Raw genomic sequence first — 20305 nt, forward strand, 5'->3', positions numbered from 1 at the left:
TGCGGATTGCGGCCACAGAAAGCAACAGGGGCAAAAGACATAGACTCGGCCGGACTCCAAGTCTCAAACACACGTACACGAGGCTGTCCTGTAACTAGCATGAGGAGACAACCCAAACCGAACAAAAGAAAAAACGAGATTGCAGTAACATAGTAGTAGAGAAGTCAGGGTCGGCCTGGTGGGTGGCAGCAGGCAGATTCAAACCATCACGGGACCTCAACAAGCAATCAGCTGAAGGAGCTGAGCTGTTTTTAGATTGTTGTTCCGTGACCCACAGAAACGGTGTTCACTGCACGGAGGAGCTGTTTTTAGATTGTTGTTCAGTGACCCACAGAAACGGTGTTCACTGCTCGGGCACTCGGCAAACAAGCTCTTTGCCGAGTGTTGAACTAAAAACACCCGGCAAAAAAAAAACACTCGGCAAATAAGGGGTTTACCGAGTGTAAAAAAAAATACTCGGCAAATAAATGGTTTGCCGAGTGTTTTTTTTTTTACACTCGGCAAACAAATAAAAAATTTCTGGAAAAGAAGGAAAAAGGAAAAATGAGGAAAAAACTTTGCCGAGTGTCCGGATCCAGGACACTCGGCAAAGCCCCACGCACCCACGCCCTAAAATCACACACCCGCCGGTCACACGTGGCCCCTCCCCTCCTCTCCTCCCGCTCACACGCGCGACCTCTCCCTGCCCCCGCTCCCTCTCACTGCCTCCCGCCGGCCCCTCCCCTCCTCTCCTCCCGCCGGCCCGGATCCGCCTCCTCCCTCCTCTCACCGGCACCACCCCGGATCCGGCCCCTCCCTCCCCTCCTCTCCTCCCGCCAGCGGCTGGCCCCGGCCCCTCCCCTCCTTGCCCCGGATCCGCCGCCTCCCTCCTCTCGCCGGCACCGCCCCAGATCCAGCTCCTCTCCTCCCGCCGGCGGCCGGCCCCGGCCCCTCCCCTCCTTGCCCTGGATCCGCCGCGTCGCTCCGGATCCGCTGCCTCCCTTCCCCGGCGCCCCGGCCCTCCCCTCCCTTCTTCCCCTCCCCCTCCCCCTTCTTCTTCCCCGGCGGCCGTCCCTCCCCTCCCCCTTCTTCTTCCCCGGCGGGCGCCCCTCCCCTCCCTTCTGCCCCCACCAGCGTGGAGGGCCAAGGCGAGCTCCAGGCCGACGGATCCGCGTCGGGTGGTCCTCGCGACGGTGGCTGGCATTGGATCCGGCGAGGAGGGCCAAGGGGAGCTCCACGGCCTTGGATCCGTGGCGGGTGGACGCTGGGGCCTAGTGCGGCCGGACGCTGGGGCCTCAACAAGAAGAAAGATGAAGGAGCTGAGCTTTTTTGTTCGTCGTTCAGTGACCCAGAGAAGAGCTGTTCACTGCGCCAAGCCCAAACAACACACGGCCATATTTCTCGGCTGACCCGTTGAAGAAGCCCTGACGAAGCTCATTATATTGAAGCAAATCGCTGTCAGAAACGAATCAGAGCCTGCCTTGTGGCAGATTCGAGCGGAACTTGACATCAAGAATAATATTGGCAAGATCATCAAGCCCGCTGTCGGCGATACCGCAGAACTTCATCAGGTGCTTGATGTCGTACATGCTAGGGAAGTATATGTTGACGAGATAGGAAAATCAGGACATCGTGTCAGGCAGGCTTCCGTTGGTGAGCAACTTGAGCAGGTAGCCCACACCGTTGCGACCATCGAACGTCACCCACGCTCGGCAAAGCGTCGTGGATCGACTCCCTCTGTGGCGTGGCGGGTGAAGTCGATCCCACTGTGGCGGAGCAGCCCGATGTGGTCCGCATCCGCGACGTCGGTCCCTCGACCCTCGGAAGTTGAACTGACAGGAGCAGGGGCGGCGTCTATCGTCTGTGTTGCCTGCTCATCAAGGTGAGTACATATATCGACATTGGCCTCCGTGGTGGCGTAGTTGTACTCGGCCAGCGACTTGCTCAGCAGCTCCGGACGTACGGAGAGGGCGGTGCACCATGTACGCCGGGGTGCTGCACGTCCACGACGACGTTAGGGTAGTCATCGATGATGTCGCGGATCTTGGCGAACCCGTCCGAGGGGATGGCTGCGCACACCTCGCGGATCTCAACTGGCAGCAGGTCTTCAGGCCGCGTCGCCATGGCCTACGACTACTTGTGTAGCAAACGGTTCAGAGGGTAGGGTTCAGCGACGACGGGTGGGGGCTTTCGCGGGAGGGGCATTCGGAGTAACAGATAAGACAATTAGGCAGCTTGGCGCATACATAGAATCAGTAAAAGATGCAAACCAGTGGATCGAAATCATCGAACCCGTGCTTCTCGTACGTGCAACACAATCTGCAGGAGACAACTCCAGCAGCAAAACTATGCACATCCTCGAAACAGAAAAAAAAAAAAGAAACCTGATCGCATGGCGGCAAATATCTCACAAGTGTCGAAAGTGGATAATTATTAATACAATGTTCTGCATCTTAAGGTTTTGAGAGTACACACAGCAACGACTTGAAGACAAATCTTCCCGTTATTATTACAGGGTTTTGAAGGCACGCAGATGCATATGTCTACGTACTTTATTACTCGACTGAAAACAGAGTTGTTACGAATTATATATATGTTGTAGCCCCACACCAAGACATAACACACCTGAGTCAACTAAACTGAAACACTGGACTCACAAGCCTTTGCGAATTTCTCCATGAACAAAGATTATATTAGGATGCTCTGGATGGTCACTTCACTGGCACTGATTATATAAACTGATGGATTATTGATACGACAAGTGTTTTGGCTCCTCCACTTCTGTTTCAGACACCGAGGCTTCTGAGACCTCCACCTCCTCGTCGGTTACCTCATTTTCCTCTTCCTTCCAGATAGCGAAGCTGCTGAGACCTCCTCCTCTGTCATCTCATCCTCCTCTGCTGTATCGTACAATGAGGCTTCTGAGACATCCTCGTCTGTCACCTCCTCTGCCTGGAATGAATATATAGTCTTTATATATGATTCTCGAAAAGAAAGGGCGTCAGTCACTTTAAAAGTTGATGTTCTTGCGTATGTACAATAGCACAGGCAGATGAAATTAAACAAGGAAGCTAGGACGCCCTGGACGAAATTTAATTGTCCTACTAATTCTATAAATCAAGGGCTATGATTTTCTGGGCATATTGTTACTATATATAATAATAATATAGTAATGAAGAAGTAGTACGTGTTAGTGCCTTAGTGGAATGGGGAATGGAACGTGGTTATTAAACAAGTTAGGCAGCTGCTACGTACCTCTTCATCGTCGCTGTGTACTGGTACGTACCAAACATTTTTATCTACGTTGAGGGTGAGTGCGGAACTATTGGGATGGAGTTGTACTATGCGCCGGAGCTCAGCCTCTGCCTTGTCCACGTCATCAGGGAAGGCATCCTTACAGTCGAGACGTGCCTTGGCATAGCGTAGTGAAGGGAGGCACTCCAAGTCCAAGCCGAGATTGTCACTCCGGGTAGCGTGCCCATCCTTGTAGAAAGCCCTGACCGGGACAGTGAACCAAAGGTCGTGGAGGTTTGGCATCACAGCAACAGGGGCCGGTGCTACTCTGCTGCTGCAGCCCCCATCCTCTGTTTTGGAATTGGAATCAAATACCATAGCATCATGTCCTCCCCTCCAGATGCTAAATGAAGCACTAGTCGAGTCATCGTTGGTCGCCAGCTGGACCATCCATCCAAACAACTGGAGAATTCTCAACTTGTGGAAGAAGACATCATTGGCAGCAATATTAACTACCGTAGCCTTCTTATGAGAAGCCGTCCTGTAATCCTTGGGTTCAATAAGGAGGAAACAGAGTTCTGGCAGCCCACTGCCTCGTCCATATGATCCACAGACAACCACAAGTAGGAAACGTTGGGGAGAAGCGTGGGATCTATGAATGACGACACACAAGGGAACCTGATGCCTGGTATACGTAGATGCCTGAGATGTTCTGAAAGCACAGCTTTGTCCCACTCTGTTGAGGCAGGGGTAATTCCAGTGTGCAGATAACAATCCAGATGCAGTTGCTCGAACTCTTGCAGATTGCCTAGTGACTTCAAAAGTTCTGCCTGCACGATCTCATCTAGCCTGCCTATGTAAATCACACGGAGCACCCTCAGTAGGCTCTGGTTGCCCAGCTCCTTCCAAAATTGCCTCTTGGACTCAAAAGACAGCATACGAACACCTATCTGTAGCTCCTCCAGTGACATCACCTTCTGGAGGAACCCATCGGGCACCTTCGTGTATTCGTCACATCTTATGCAGACCAACCACGTTAGTAGGCTAACGCTCGATGGCAGTTGGACTTGCATATTACCATATACTCCGATACCTAGCAAGTCCAGTGTCTGTAGAAGCTTTAGAGCTCCTATCGCCTCGGGGAGCTCTTCGACATCTGTACCTCGTAGCCCTAGGTACCTCAGATGAACTAGTTTCCCAAGATGCTCAAGCCAGCGCCTGCCATACTCAGGTGATGTGCGCCTCTCTAAAGCTAGCACACGTAAGAGTTTAAAGCTCGGATGCAAGACAAGACCACGGATATCACACCCATGGGCAACCAGTGACCTACGCTGTGTCATGTCCCTATGACCGTCAGGATGGGATTGATCCAGCAATATCCTGTTCTGGTGTGTTATCCGACGCACCTTGTGTCGTGATGATGTTCCTCCATCCTCATTTGAGATAGTGATGAAGTTTTCTTCGCATGCCAGACCACGAATAAGATCAAGGACCATGTCATGAACACGGCAGCAATGTATGATGCCTTCCTCTTCTGACTCTACCCCTTGGATCATGCTCCTGTTTATGAGCTGATGGAAGTATTCCTCTCCCCGCTGAAACAGGCTTGTTCTTATTTTCTTCTCGATAAAGCCTTCTGTTACCCATTTCCATATCAAAGAATCTTTCTCGATCTCATAGTCTTCGGGATACACACTTAGGTGTAGTAAGTAGGTCTTTAGATGAGAAGGCAGATCATAGTAGCTAAGGGACAATATCCACACAGTATCATCTACCTGCCTGTTGTCTCTGCCACCATAGAAACCAGGAGAGTTGCACACCTCAAACCAATCGTTTCTTGATTTGCCCACCAACAAGCTAGCCATTGTGATGATAGACAATGGCATACCACCACATTTATGTAGAATCTTTTCAGATGCCCCTTCAGGATGATGAGCAGGACACACTAATACAGAGATGGGCTTTACTCCCGGTGGGGAACCCCCTCTAGTCCCGGTTCCCCACCCGGGAGCAAGCATCCAGGACTAAAGGGGGTCCTTTAGTCCCGGGTCAGGAACCGGGACTAAAGGTCCTCCTAGCTTTAAAAAAAATAATACCACCTACCGCTGCGTCCCGTGAGATTCGAACCCAAGACCTCATGCATTGCCTCGCGCGTAGCTTACCACCCCACCTACACAACACATCTAACAATGGATGTGATGCTTCTCTTTTGAACTAACCCATTGGGGGACCTTTAGTCCCGGTTGGTGTTACCAACCGGGACTAAAGGGTCCTTTAGTCCAGGTTGGTGTTACCAACCGGGACTAAAGGTTGGAGGACTTTTAGTCCCGGTTGGTGGCTCCAACCGGGAGTAAAGGTCCACCTTTAGTCTCGGTTGGTGTCTCCAACCGGGACAGTTGGTGTCTCCAACCGGGACTAAAGGTCCCCTGCCACTGTGCCGAGCGCAGTAGCCGTTGGGCAGGGACCTTTAGTCTCGGTTGGAGACACCAACCGGGACTAAAGGTCTCTCTAGTCCCGGGCGCAAAAAATGCCGGGACTAAAGCCCATTTTAGCCTCGGATGAAATGTCTGTTCTCTACTAGTGACAGTTGTCTTCACCACCAAATAGCCTCATATAAAATAGCTTCTTTGAGTTATCATGTGAAAGAGGACCAAGCTGGTAAACTTCATTGCCACAGGCTACTTCTAGATCTCGAGTAGTTTTGACTACTCTACTTCTGTTATTGTTCCAATGCAAAGCTGATCCTAATGCTTGCAAGGAATTTATGTCCCATACGTCGTCAATAACGATGAAGTACCTAACAAAAAGACAGTACAAATGAATAAGCAGAGTTAGTAAACCTTGGAGCATCTATCGTCTATACTATACTATACTGTACAAAGGAGAAGAAGAGCGGCGCTACATCCGTACTATACGAGTATTGAATATGGGTGTTGTCTCCCTTTTATTTAGTGTTTGAAAATTACATACTAGTGGTACTTTATAGATTTTTAGACAAAGGATGAAAATCCGGATTCCTCTACTCAAGGTAGAATCTGACAGTGGTACTTTATAACTTTGTATTATCAAATATAAATTGCCTAGCAAAAAAGGAGTATTGTGCCACAACTGCAGCTTTGATTCATAATGAAAAAAAAACAAACATCTTAGATTTGTTAATCAAATATAAATTCCCTAGCAAGAAGAAGTATTAATTGTACCACAACTGCATCATCGAAACATAATGAGAAAGAAACATCTTCAAATTAAATGGTAAACGTATGTATGCTCCCCAATAGTATGCACACAGCACAAGCAGTGTAGCTAGCAGACACACACACACACACATATATATATACATATACACACACACACACACACACACACACACACACACACACACACACACACACACACACACACACATATATATATATATATATATATATATATATATATATATATAGAACTACTATCCTGTAGCTGGCTACAAAATAACTTATTCTATAGCCACTTTGAGTTACGATAATTACTATGTTAATTTACGAGATTATAGTAACTCCTTACTTAGTGGTTTAATATAACGTTATGGTAAATATCCCCGTGTATTATAGTAACCCAACTATCGTAAATATGTATTGACATTACGGTAAATTAGTATATAAAATTATGGTAAATGGAGGTGGCTACAGAATAACTTATTCTGTAGCCGGCTACTGAATAGCCTCTCCCTATATATATTGAAACAGAGAAACTATAGGTAATCTGGTGACAACTGATTAATGCATACCTCTTGTTTTCAAGGAATTCTCGGAGTTCGCCAATGAGCAGTTGTAGGTCCTTTACATCACGAATGGCCTGGTACATATTTTGATCGAGATTCCGGTTGTGCTTTTATGATGGATTTCGCGATCCCTCATAACGTAGGATTTAGCTCTTCGACGTACCCGATCAGCTTCATCTCTATTGATAGGAAGGATGCCGTGTCACAGATATTCGATGAGTTCCTGCACCAAGTCTAGGTTAGAGCCTGCGACCTTGGTGATGGCGAGTACGATCGGCTCGGGGGGAGGTTGAGTTTCAACTTCCCAGCGTGCCGAAGGTCTCGTAAGCTCGTCGAGGAACACACCGCCTGGGGGCACGTCTTGGGTTGAGCGGATTCTAGCGAGGCTGACAGCCTCCTCGTTGTCCCTTCGAGGGATATGGCGTAGATCGACTCCGTCAAACTTCACCTCAAGTATTCTGACCTCAGCGCAATAGGCTTCCATCTTGTGGTCATGGCATGCTGAGGCTTTCATTACTTGCCCGATGATGAGTTCAGAGTCTCCCGAGGCGATGAGTCTTCTGACCCCAAGGGTGTCTGCGATGCGCAGCCCATGGAGCAGGGCCTTGTACTCTGCTGTGTTGTTGGTAGCACCCTCGAAATTTAAATGGAGTACGTACCTCATTCGGTCCCCGCTGGGGGATCCACTGCTACACAAATGATTTTGCAAGACGGTGCCCTTTTATTAACTGAGACGGTCATAAAATCCAACCACCGCGGTTAATGCTTGCGATTAACGGAGGCGGGCATTTTTTATTTACCGAGGCGGGCACTTTTGCCCGCCTCAGAAAATCGATTTACGGAGGTAGGCGTCTTAAGACAACTGCCTCCAAAAATAGCATATTTTTGGAGGCGGTCATCTTAAGGTGCCCACCTCCATAAATTGATTTACGGAGGCGGGCGACTTAAGACAACCGCCTCCAAAAATAGCATATTTTTAGAGGCGGTCGCCTTAAGGTGCCCGCCTCCATAAATCGATTTTCAGAGGCAGGGACACTATAACGCCTGCCTCCTAAAATGACTGAGGCCCAACAGGCCCAGATGAGGCCCGATAGTCATCTTCCATACAAATAGAGGAAGTTATGGTTTCTTCCTTCACTCTCTCTTCCTCAGCCGACTCCCTCTCCCAGCGGCGCTCCCTCGCCCCCACGTGATATCTCTTCCTCCTCTCCCATACCGCCAGCGGCTCCCTCACCCTCTTCCTCCTCTTCCACGCAGTCTCCCTCTCTCTCACACGGTGCGCTACGGCTCCATGGAAGTGGGCTCCCTCCCTCCTCCCACGGCGTGGCGCATGGGGCTCCACCACGGCGCGTCGCTCCTCCCACGGTGCGGCTCCACCATGGCGTGACGCTCCTCTAACCCTCCGAATCCAGCACTGCGTGGAAGGCCGGATCCGGCGGCAGCGTGGCCAGAGAGGCCGGATCTGGTGCTTGCTCCTCCTCTGGCGGCGCTTGCTCCTCCTCTGGCCGGTGCGCGCATGTACCTCCTCTACCACTCCGGCCGGCGCGCGCCCCTCCTTCTCACGGCGGCGGTGGCCCACTCCCCCCCACCATACCTCTAGATGACGGTGGCAGGTGGGTGGATGCGGCGGTAGGCAACCGGATCTATCGACGGGCATCCGGATCTGGCGTTCAGTGGTCGGCGGGCTCTCCCACGGCCATGCCCAGATCCAGCGAGGAGGAGGACGCGACGACGGCAGCGGGCTCGATTGGGCTTGCTAGGGTTTTTTTTATTTTTTTTAAATTGATTAATGGAGGCAGGCATCTTAATCTCCCGCCTCTGCTAAAGGATTAACCGTGGCGGGCAGGGCAACCGCCTCCGTAAAGTCACGATTAACCATGACCTTTGATTTGAGGCGGTTGCAATGCCCGCCTCCATTAACAAATTTTGCCCACCTCCATTAAGATTTCTGTAGTAGTGAGACCAAAACAACTCCCACTCTCGCTCCTTGCAGCATCAAAGAGCCATCGAAGTACATGGCCTAGTACTCTAGGTCAGCTGCAGCCGGTTCAACGTGTGCTTCTGTCCATTTGGCAACAAAGTCCACCAGAGCCTGGGATTTTATAGACGAGCGTGGCACATAAGTGATGCCATACGCCATAAGTTCCAGGGCCCATTTGGCGATCCGTCCGGTCGCGTCCCGATTGTTGATGATCTCTCCTAGTGGGAAGGAGGTGACCACGGTAATCGGGTGGGCATCGATGTAGTGAACCAGCATGTTCTTTGTCAAGTACACCCCATAGAGTATCTTCTGGATGTGCGGGTATGGCCTCGGCCAGTATTTGACTGAAAAAATCACCAAGGCAGGGCTTGCTTGTCTCTCGCTGATAATAACGCATTCACTTGCAGTTGGCACTGCAACGTTTCTGATGTGATGGATATGATCATGTGCATCGATCGGCGCATGTGGCTTTGCCTTTAAGTGTGGATCTTTGTCAGGCACGAAAACGGCAGGCATACAATACAAGCAACGTTAACGTGCTTCACTGGGTAGTCGTCATCGTTTCCAGTGTACCAAGCCATGTGGTCGAGTTTTGTAGTCTACGCTTCACGAGTGTGGACGGTGTACTCACGTGGCCGGCAACACGCACACATCTCTACGTATTGCCGTTGTGTTTATTATTAGCAGTGTACCAACGTTCCATAGGTGAGGTTAAACTATTCGGAAAGAAAAGGATTATACAATATAAATTAATGTGCACAACATTATAGGACCCCATGTTCATCCCAACAGATTCGTTTCCCAGCCAAGTCGTCATTCAAATGAACTAGCTACTTTGGACGAACATGATTGCACGCCGGTAAAGCTATCGATTCCCGTACATAGCATAATTAACCTTTCTGTACCAGTATATATATATATATATATATATATATATACTATTCCGTAGCCGGCTATAAATAAGTATTCTATATACTATATATATATATATATATATATATATATATATGGAGAGACTATTCTGTAGCCGGTTATAAAATAAGTTATTCTATAGCTACCATCATTTACGATAATTTTATATATACTAATTTACGATAATGTCAATACATATTTACGATAATTGGATTACTATAATGTATGAGGATATTTACTTATAGTAAACCATTTAGTAAGGAGTAGCCAGTTATTGGGTAGTAGTTTTATGTGTGTGTGCTATATATATATATATATATATATAGAACTACTATCCTGTAGCTGGCTACAGAATAACTTATTCTGTAGCCACTTTGAGTTATGATAATTACTATGTTAATTTACGAGATTATAGTAACTCCTTACTAAGTGGTTTAATATAACGTTATGGTAAATATCCCCATGTGTTATAGTAACCCAACTATCGTAAATATGTATTGACATTATGGTAAATTAGTATATAAAATTATAGTAAATGGAGGTGGCTACAGAATAACTTATTTTGTAGCCGGCTACTGAATAGCCTCTCCCTATATATATATATATATATATATATATATATATATATATATATATATATATATATATGTGTGTGTGTGTGTTGCCTTGACTAGCGAGCAGCCGGCCGGCCGGTGAATAAAAATAGTCTAGAAGTCGGACCAACTCACTGTATGCTTTGCTCAATATAATCTAGCTTTCTTCTGGACGACGGTCGATGCAAAGAAACGACTTGCCACGAATCGAACCAGGGGAGTGATCGAGTGGCTAAGCAGCCTAACAAATGCTTAAAATTAAATTAAAAATAAGAGCTTTGTTACACCGAACGGTCGAGGACGACGTCCCAGCAGCCATGTTCCGTGGACCATGCCGTGGCGCGGTTCTAGGCATTGGAGACCGGCCGGCCTGACAACGGGGACTAACTCATCCCTAAATCCGATCCGTCAGTTGCGTCGTAGTCTTCCCAGCCCCTCCGATCCGTCAGTTGCGTCGTAGTCTTCCCAGCCCCTCGCTCTGATCAGACCTGGACGCGATTTGTCCTCTTGTCCTTGCATAGAAAAAATTTGTTTCTTGTGATATGTGGCTCTGTGGATCTATGATCTTGTGATTTGTGATTGTCAGGAGGTAGAAGAAGGCTGGAGGTAGAAGAAGGATGGAGGTTGTTGGATCTTAATTCTATGGTGTAAAAAAATCATGTGTTGAAACTATATAAAACGCATGGTTGTTGGGTAGACAGTGTGTTGAGCTTTACATTTTTTCTCTTTAATCTGCAAGCTTTTATTTCTTGTATCTCTATCTGGCGTAGGTCGCAGCTGCTGTGCCGCCGGCTGCGCAATGTTGTCCGCTAGGCATACACCACCACCACGTGGAGGCTAACAAGAGGACAGAAACTTACAAACAGAAGGATAAGCTCGCCAATGGCGGCGGCTTCAAGCCTGATGGTTCAGGTTGTTTCTCGATCGCCATGATGCATGCGTCGTCACTCTTTGTTTCCTATTGCTACTTCCTAGTAGCAATATAATCGCATGCATTCAAGAGTGGCTCAGCACACCCTAGGTGTAGACCACGAGACAAAACTGACCTTAAAAAATACTAAGTAGTACCGAATATGGTTCAATATCAGTCAGGACTATACCCATCACCCCGAAATACTAAATAATACTGACACGCGACTACTGAACAATACTAAATTCTATTTAGTACAACAGTTTGGTGTAAAATATTATTCTCTCTCTCTCACACACACACACACACATATATATATATATATATATATAAGTCGGACAAAATAAGTTATATAGGGAGAGTATATTCAGTAGCCAGCTACAAAATAAGTTATTCCGTAGCCACCACTTACATTTACAATAATTTTATATACTAATTTACGATAATGTCAATATATATTTATGATAGTTGGGTTACTATAACACATGGGGATATTTACCATAACGTTATAGTAAACCACTTAGTTAAGAGTTACTATAATCTCGTAAATTAACATAGTAATTATCGTAACTCAAAGTGGCTACAGAATAAGTTATTTTGTACAAAATAACTTATTCTGTAGCCACTTTGAGTTACAATAACAAAATAACTTATTCTGTAGCCACTTTGAGTTACGATAATTACTATGTTAATTTACGAGATTATAGTAACTCTTTACTAAGTGGTTTACTATAACGTTATGGTAACTACAAAATAACTTATTCTGTAGCCACTTTGAGTTACGATAATTACTATGTTAATTTACGAGATTATAGTAACTATTTACTAAGTGGTTTACTATAACGTTATGGTAAATATCTCCATGTGTTATAGTAACCCAACTATCATAAATATGTATTGACATTATCGTAAATTAGTATATAAAATTATCGTAAATAGAGGTGACTACAAAATAACTTATTTTATAGCTGGCTACTGAATATACTCTTCCTATAGAACTACTCCCTCCATCCCAGAATATATGTCGTTCTCGCTTCCCGAGAAACAACTTTAACAAAATATATATTAAAAAATATTATTATTTATGATACATAATTAGCATCATTGGAAAGATCTTTGAATCTAGTTTTTTAACAAATTTATTTGGAGACATAAATGTTGCACATATTTTGTACAAATTGAGTCAAAGTCGTGGCACGGACACCGAAAACGACAGATAAATTGGGACGGAGGGAGTACTACTCTGCAGCTGGCTATAGAATAACTTATTATGTAGCCACTTTGAGTTACGATAATTACTATGTTAATTTACGAAATTATAGTAACTCCTTACTAGGTGGTTTACTATAACGTTACGATAAATATCGTCATGTGTTATAGTAACCCAACTATCGTAAATATGTATTGACATTATCGTAAATTAGTATATAAAATTATCGTAAATGAAAGTACCTACAGAATAACTTATTTTATAGCTGACTACTGAATATACTCTCCCTATATATATATATATATATATATATATATATATATATATATATATATATATATATATATATATATATATATATATATATATATATATATGGTGCCTTGACTAGCGAGCAGCCGGCCGGCCGGTGAATAAAAATAGTCTAGAAGTCGGACCAACTCACTGTATGCTTTGCTCAATATAATCTTGCTTTCTTCTGGACGACGGTCGATGCAAAGAAACGACTTGCCACGAATCGAACCAGGGGAGTGATCGAGTGGCTAAGCCGCCTAACAAATGCTTAAAATTAAATTAAAAATAAGAGCTTTCTTACACCGAACGGTCGAGGACGACGTCCCGGCAGCCGTGTTCCATGGACCATGCCGTGGCGCGGTTCTGGGCATCGGAGACCGGCCGGCCTAACGACTGGGACTGACTCGTCCCTAAATCCGATCCGTGAGTCGCGTCATAGTCCTTCTGGCCCCTCGCTCCGATCAGACCTGAATGTGATTTGTCCCCTTGTCCTTGCATAGAAAAAAATTATTTCTTGTGATCTGTGGATCTGTGATCTTGTGATTTATGATTGTCCGGAGGTAGAAGAAGGCTGGAGGTAGAAGGAGGATGAAGGTTGTTGGATCTTAATTCTATGGTGTAAAAAAAATTCATGTATTGAAACTGCATAAAACGCATGGTTGTTGGTGAGCTTTACATTCTTTTCTCTTTAATCTTCAAGCTTTTATTTCTTGTATCTCTATCTGGCGTAGGTGGCAGCTGCTTTGCCGCCGGCTGCGCAATGTTGTCCGCTAGGCATACACCACCACCACGTGGAGGCTAAGGCTGTGTCTAGTTCACGAAATTTGGAAATTAGGTAACTGTAGTACTTTCGTTTTTATTTGGCAATTAGTATTTAATTATGGACTAATTCGGCTCAAAACGTTCGTCTCGTGATTTCCAACCAAACTGTGCAATTAGTTTTTTTTTTCCGTCTACATTTAATGCACTATGCACGTATCGCAAGATTCGATGTGATAGCTACTATAGCATTTTTTAGACAAGATTCGATGTGATAGCTACTATAGCATTTTTTGAAAAAGTTTTTGGGAACTAAACACAGCCTAACAAGAACAGCCTAACAAGAGGACGGAAACTTACAAACAGAAGGATAAGCTCCGTGCATGACGCCAATGGCGACGGCTTCAAGCCTGATGGTTCAGGTTGTTTCTCGATCGCCATCAAGCATGCGTCGTCACTCTTTGTTTCCTATTGCTACTTCCTAGTAGCAATATAATCGCATGCATTCAAGAGTGGCTCAGCACACCCTAGGTGTAGACCACGAGACAAAACTGACCTAAAAAAATACTAAGTACTACCGAATATCGTTCAATATCAGTCAGTACTACACCCATCACCCCGAAATACTAAATAATACTAACACACGACTACTGAACAATACTAAATTCTATTCAGTACAACAATTTGATGTAGAATATTATTCTCACACACACACACACACACACACACACATATATATATATATATATATATATATATATATATATATATATATAACCAGCTACAAAATAAGTCGAACAAAATAAGTTATATATATATACACACTACTAAAAAACAGACCTTTCATCCCGCCTCTATTTTTGCCTTTAGTCCCGGTATTTTTGTGTTCGGGACTATTAGTCCTGGTTGTATCCTCAAACAAGGATACAAAGTTCCTACCCCAAGTGTGTGGCGACGGTAGGCAACAATTAGTCCCGATTATAGCTCAGAGCCGGGACTAAAGGTTATCCTTTAGTCCCGGCTGGACCCTCTAACCGGGAATAAATCTTTACTCCCGGCTTGAGGATCCAGCTGGGACTATAGGATGACCTTTAGTCCCGGCTCTCGGCTATAACAGGGATAAAATCTTTCTTGATAAAATAATATAGTCGCGCTGGACAAAAAAATGGGACAGCCAGGCATTGAACCCACGACCTCATAGCCAAGGTCCAAACCGCAGCGCACTAGCTAGCCATCTGAACTAAGTCACTTTCTCGACAAGAAAGCACCCAAACATTTATTTAATAAGAGAAAAGACCCTTTAATTGATTATATTCTTTTGTTAACTATACTTTGAATTTTCTGGTCCATGTGCTTTCTAGTGCCTGATTGATCTCATAATTTTTATCAGGGTTTCAAATGCCCAGTGTGAAGCCACCACCAAGTTCGAGATTTTTCTGAATTGGTTTGGTAATTTGTTCACTTTAATTGAATTTCCACGCGACTTCACCGATTAATTATACGTTGAACTGAGTCCACCCCTGAAAAGATCCGGAATGGTGCCAAACTCTGCCAAATGGTCTCTTGTGCTCTAGGAGACAAATATTTGTGGAGGTTGATGCAAAATTATATTGTTTTGAATATGTAATTCACCGTATTTCGTCTCACGTGGCACAAAGAAAAATGTAATAATAAAAATAATTATTAGAAAAACCTAAGATCTTGTGTGGGGCCATATTTTGGGTGTAAATGACTGCCAAAAATTTTTTAAGCCATTTCGACATAGGCAGAGTTGACGTGCTTCACAGAGGTATATAGAACCTTTCGTCGAACCCTATCTATACACCTAGGTTCTCTGGGATTCTGAGGTCCATGTGCTTTCTAGTGCCAGATTGGGCTAAAACTTTTTCTCAAGACTTTAAATGCCTTATGTGTAGCCACCACCAAGTTTGAGATTTTTTCTGAGGTGGTTTGGTACTTTTTTAACTTTAATTGAATTTCCGCCCGAACTCACCGATTAATTATACAATGATTAATGAAGAACCTAAAGATTTACGTTACAATTACGTGAAAACTAATTTCCTGTCGAAAACCAATAAATTTAATAATTTCAATTAAAGTCTACATTTTTGCATTAACAAAAATAGTGAGTATTAGTTGCATTATGTTCAACATTTATAATAAAAAACACAATAGTTTAGGTCACATATTTTTTTTGTGTGCAGTAAATGAAAATAAAGTTTATTACTTTTTCTAAAAAAAATTATGCCTAGTATTGAATTTACTGTGCAAATAATAAGACTTAAACATTTAAATACAAAACATATATAAAATGAATTGATCTGCTTAAAAGTTGGCTAGAAATGAAAATGTAGCCCACCTTTAGTCCCGGCTCCTGCCACCAGCCAGGACTAAAGGTGGGCTGCATTTGGCGGCCCGCCAAAAAATCCTTTAGTCTCGGCTCCTGCCACCAGCCGGGACTAAAGGTCCACCCTTTAGTCCCGGCTAGTGGCTGGAGCCGGGACTAAAGGTGCTTTAGTCCCGAGCAGTGGATGGAGCCGGGACTAAAGGTCCCTCTCCTATATACCGCCGCCTCCCTTCTCTCTTCCTCATCATCGATCGTCTTCGTCTTCAGCGCGTCCCTAGAGCTCCGCCGCTGCCGATTCGCCTCCCCGGCCACCCCCAACGCCGCCTTCCTTATCGGAGGGCACCCCGAGGCTCGCCCACCTCGCCGGAGTAGCCCCGACGCCGCGCCCCTCACCAAGGAGCCCCCGGCCGCCCCCGACGCCGCGCGCGCGCCACGCCGCCGCCGATTTTGCCTTCCCGGCCACCCCCGACGCCACCTTCCTCATAGGAGGGCACCCCGACGCCCGCCCACCTCGCCGGAGTAGCCCCGACGTCGTGCCCCTCAAGGAGGAGCCCCTGGCTGCCCTGACGCCGCGCGCGCGCCACACCGCCATCGATTTCGCTTTCTCGGGCCACCTCGGCCCGACGCCGCGCCTTCTTCCTCACCGAAGGGCATCTCGACGCCCACCCACACCTCGGCGGAGTAGCCCCGACGACGCCGCGCCCGGCCAGGAGCCCCTGTGCCTCGATCCAGGCCGCTGTCCACCACCGCCCGTCGCTGTATATCAATTAATGTATACATGTATAATTTTTCCTTAGGAAAAAAATCAATTGTGTTATACTGATACCATGTGGCCTATACCCTAAACCCTAAACCACCCTAAACCCTAAACCACCCTAAACCCTAAACCCTAAACCACCCTAAACCACCCGAAACCCTCCCCGGCCACCGACGCTGACCGGCCGCCCCACGCAGGCACCACCGCCCCGAAATGTGTTTGAAATGTCTATGAAACCCTAATTGCATAATTATTGTTTTATAATTGTTTAGGCTCTCTATGGCCGACCCGAGAGACGATGACCTGGAGGCGGAAATGATGGATATTATCAACTCCGGCACTGAACATTGTGCCGATGTTGATAATGACCAGCAGGAAGATGACGGGAGTCAATACTTGAATCTCGATCATATTGTTGAGGAAGTTGTTCATGAAGATAATTCCGGCGAGGTATATATTTCTCAATATCTAGCTCTCATTTATTTATTATGCATACATGTAGCCCACTGGATCGACCTTCGTTTTATAATACTTTTTGTGTTTCTATGCGTACATAGCCGTCTGGATCGACGACGACGACGGAGAACACAAAGAATGTTCGAGGGGCCAAAAAGCCATTGGAAGGCCACTACATCATCTCAGAATTCAACGTGGCTACAGGCGAACCACTAGGACAACATGCACAGAAATTCGTGTACCACTGTGGGTACCTTGTAAGGGACAAGCTCCCGATCAATGCCCGTGAATGAAAAAAAAATAACAATACTCCTCATATTAGTTATGTCTCTGATATGGACAAGGAGCTGATTTGGCAAGATGTTCTTGCACATTTCACGCTCCAAACAGATGATTATCATGAAGACATCACCCTTGAAAGGTTGACGGAGCGAGTTAGGCACTGGACAATGAAGAAGATGGCCACCCAATTCCAATCTTGGAAGAAGCAGCTATACAAATCATACGTCAAGAAGATAATGGCATAAAAGATGCAGAGCTGCGCTTCCCCATGGATGACGTCACTGAACCTTAAACATCATGTGAGTTGCATATTCCAAAAGATAATGGCACAGTGAAGGTGGCTATTGGTGTTGTAAACCCTATCGACCGTACCAAGACACCAAGAATCCATGGGGCAGTAGTACCAGCTGGATATGCTACCGTCTCGGTGGATAAAGCTATTGAAGGTTTTAGCGATGTGCCTCTTGACATTCATGGAGGTGATGGGGAGAAGACCGTGGGAGAAGCTGAGAAGTCATTCATTGCATGGCGCAAGCGCTACATCAATATTCCTGGGAAGCCGTTGCCGCACAATAGGTACGGATGAAAGTGAACGAAACAATTTTTTTATTAATTTTATATTGCCTCTTAAATAACAATTGATTCATTGTCTTCTATACGCACACAGCAGGGCCTCCCCCAACCTAAGTCCAATAGTACAATCACCAGACCAGCATAGTGCTCCGGGCGGTGGTTACGATGGGGTAGAAGACACGGCTGCATCCCCACCATCTCGTAGACAGTCTCCACTGCCGCCACCACCGCCTCCAAGGCGTTCCCCAACGCCTCCTCGAAGGTCTCCAACACCTGTTCCCCCACCTCCTCCCATGAACCAGGGAAGACGGCTGCAAACAAATAAGCCATCCACCCCGCCGGCGAAGACGACCAAGAAGGCCCCCATGAAACCAAGGCCAATTCCACAGAAATTGCCTGGTGAAATGAGTAAAGAGGAGTTAGATGATGCGGTTAAAAAAACCGTCGGAGCATTCTTCTCAGGCACAGGAAGAGGAAGCAGCAGGAGTAGAAGCACTTCCACCTACCTCCAGCTAAACTAAGGCGGATGGTGGAAGCTGAGCAGAAAAAGAGGCGGCAAGCTTGTAAGCCCTCGCCAGCATCAGACTTTGACCGCACTCTTAGCAAGATAATCAAGAAAGCTGCTAAAGCAGGGAAAACTGTTGCACAACTCGGAGAACAAGAATTGCAATCAGTCCCTCCTCTAGTTATTGCTAATGAATATGGTTCAAACATAGATATGCTGGATATGATGGAAATACCTGCTGATAAAGAAGTGGATATGGCGGAACTTGCTAACTTTTATGCTATGAGAGGTATCGACCTTGGCGATTTCCTCTTCGAAAGTGCGCCGGTAGCGGATGAATGGCAGAAATATGAGCATGGCAGGAGTCTATGGAATCCTAAGACCATCAATGAACTGGGTACACAATTGTTCAAGCTAAACATCTTGTACCTCGACGCTTGTCACAGGAAAGAGTTCTATATTTCTGTCAGAATCAAAGATGACCATTGGTTCCGTGGCGATGATGTTATGTACATTGAGTTTGCTGAATTACACCAACTAGTCCACCAGAACTCTCTCGACAAGACTCTCATCAGCTGCTATTGTCTGTAAGTGATCTTTCTACTAATTAATAATAAGTCACTACGTACGTACATGTCTGTGTTTATTATCCTCACTCTATATATATGATGCAGGTTTGAGATGGGAGAGTGCAAAAAGAGAGGGTGTACTGATATTGGTTTCATTGATCCACATATCGTATTCAAAAACCTTAAACCCCAACCAACATGGAAAGCAGAAACGGAGACCAATATCAAGATGTTCTTAGAGAAGCAACGTGACAAGAAATGTATACTCTTCCCCTACAACTTCAGGTAAGTGTTCATAATGTTGACGATCGTGTATCCATATATATATGTTCACTGTACCTGTTAGCTAATTAATGAGTGTTAATGGACATGGCAGTGAACACTGGATATTGATGGAACTCGATCTGGAGAAAGGACTTCTAGGCATCTGGGACTCGATGAGAAAAGAGCAAAAAGAGTTCCAAGAGATGATAGATACTATTCAGAGGTAATTGCAGTCTCACTAGCAAAACTATTCTAGTCTCTCTGCATGCAAATTAATGGTCCAAATATTTTTTATGTTATTTGGTAGTTGTTGGGAAAAGGTCTGTCAGGAACACCATATGAAACGCAAAGTGCCACTGAAAGTAGTGCTATACAAAGTAAGTACTATATACCTACCTTAGTTCAATTTCCCTATGCTCAGATGATGACGAATCTTTTTGTTGTAAAGTGGGTTCTGCTGCAGCCCCAGGGGACCAATCTCTGTGGATACTATGTTTGAGAGTTCATGAGAGTGTGCTCAAGAAGAACTAGTCTAGAGCAAAAAAGGGTAAGTGTACACATATATATATATATATATATATATATATATATATATATATATATATATTCTTCATATATATATATATATATATATTCGTGATAGATACAATTTATTTATCATTATTCTTGATATATATATATATACTAATATACTTTTTCTTTATCTCATATCTCAAATTGAAGACTCGTTGGTTGAAGGAAAAAACCCTGGACACACACCATCTCAAAGCAATCCAAGAGACAATAGGTGGATTTCTGAATGATCAGGTCTTAACTCTCGGCGGCGAGTTTTACTATGACCCAAATATGTGATGATGAAAGCCAAATTTCATATTGATCCAAAGAACTTGTGATGATGAAATGTACAATTAATGCAA

The 20305-nt window shown here is 45.2% G+C and overlaps 1 pseudogene; it reads right to left on the minus strand.

The window, feature by feature from the left end:
• Positions 1 to 765: 765 nt before the first annotated feature.
• Positions 766 to 2103, minus strand: LOC136480689 (probable CCR4-associated factor 1 homolog 7; annotated as a pseudogene).
• Positions 2104 to 20305: the final 18202 nt, after the last annotated feature.

Source organism: Miscanthus floridulus, chromosome 9, assembly GCF_019320115.1.
Source record: "Miscanthus floridulus cultivar M001 chromosome 9, ASM1932011v1, whole genome shotgun sequence".
NCBI lineage: Eukaryota > Viridiplantae > Streptophyta > Magnoliopsida > Poales > Poaceae > Miscanthus > Miscanthus floridulus.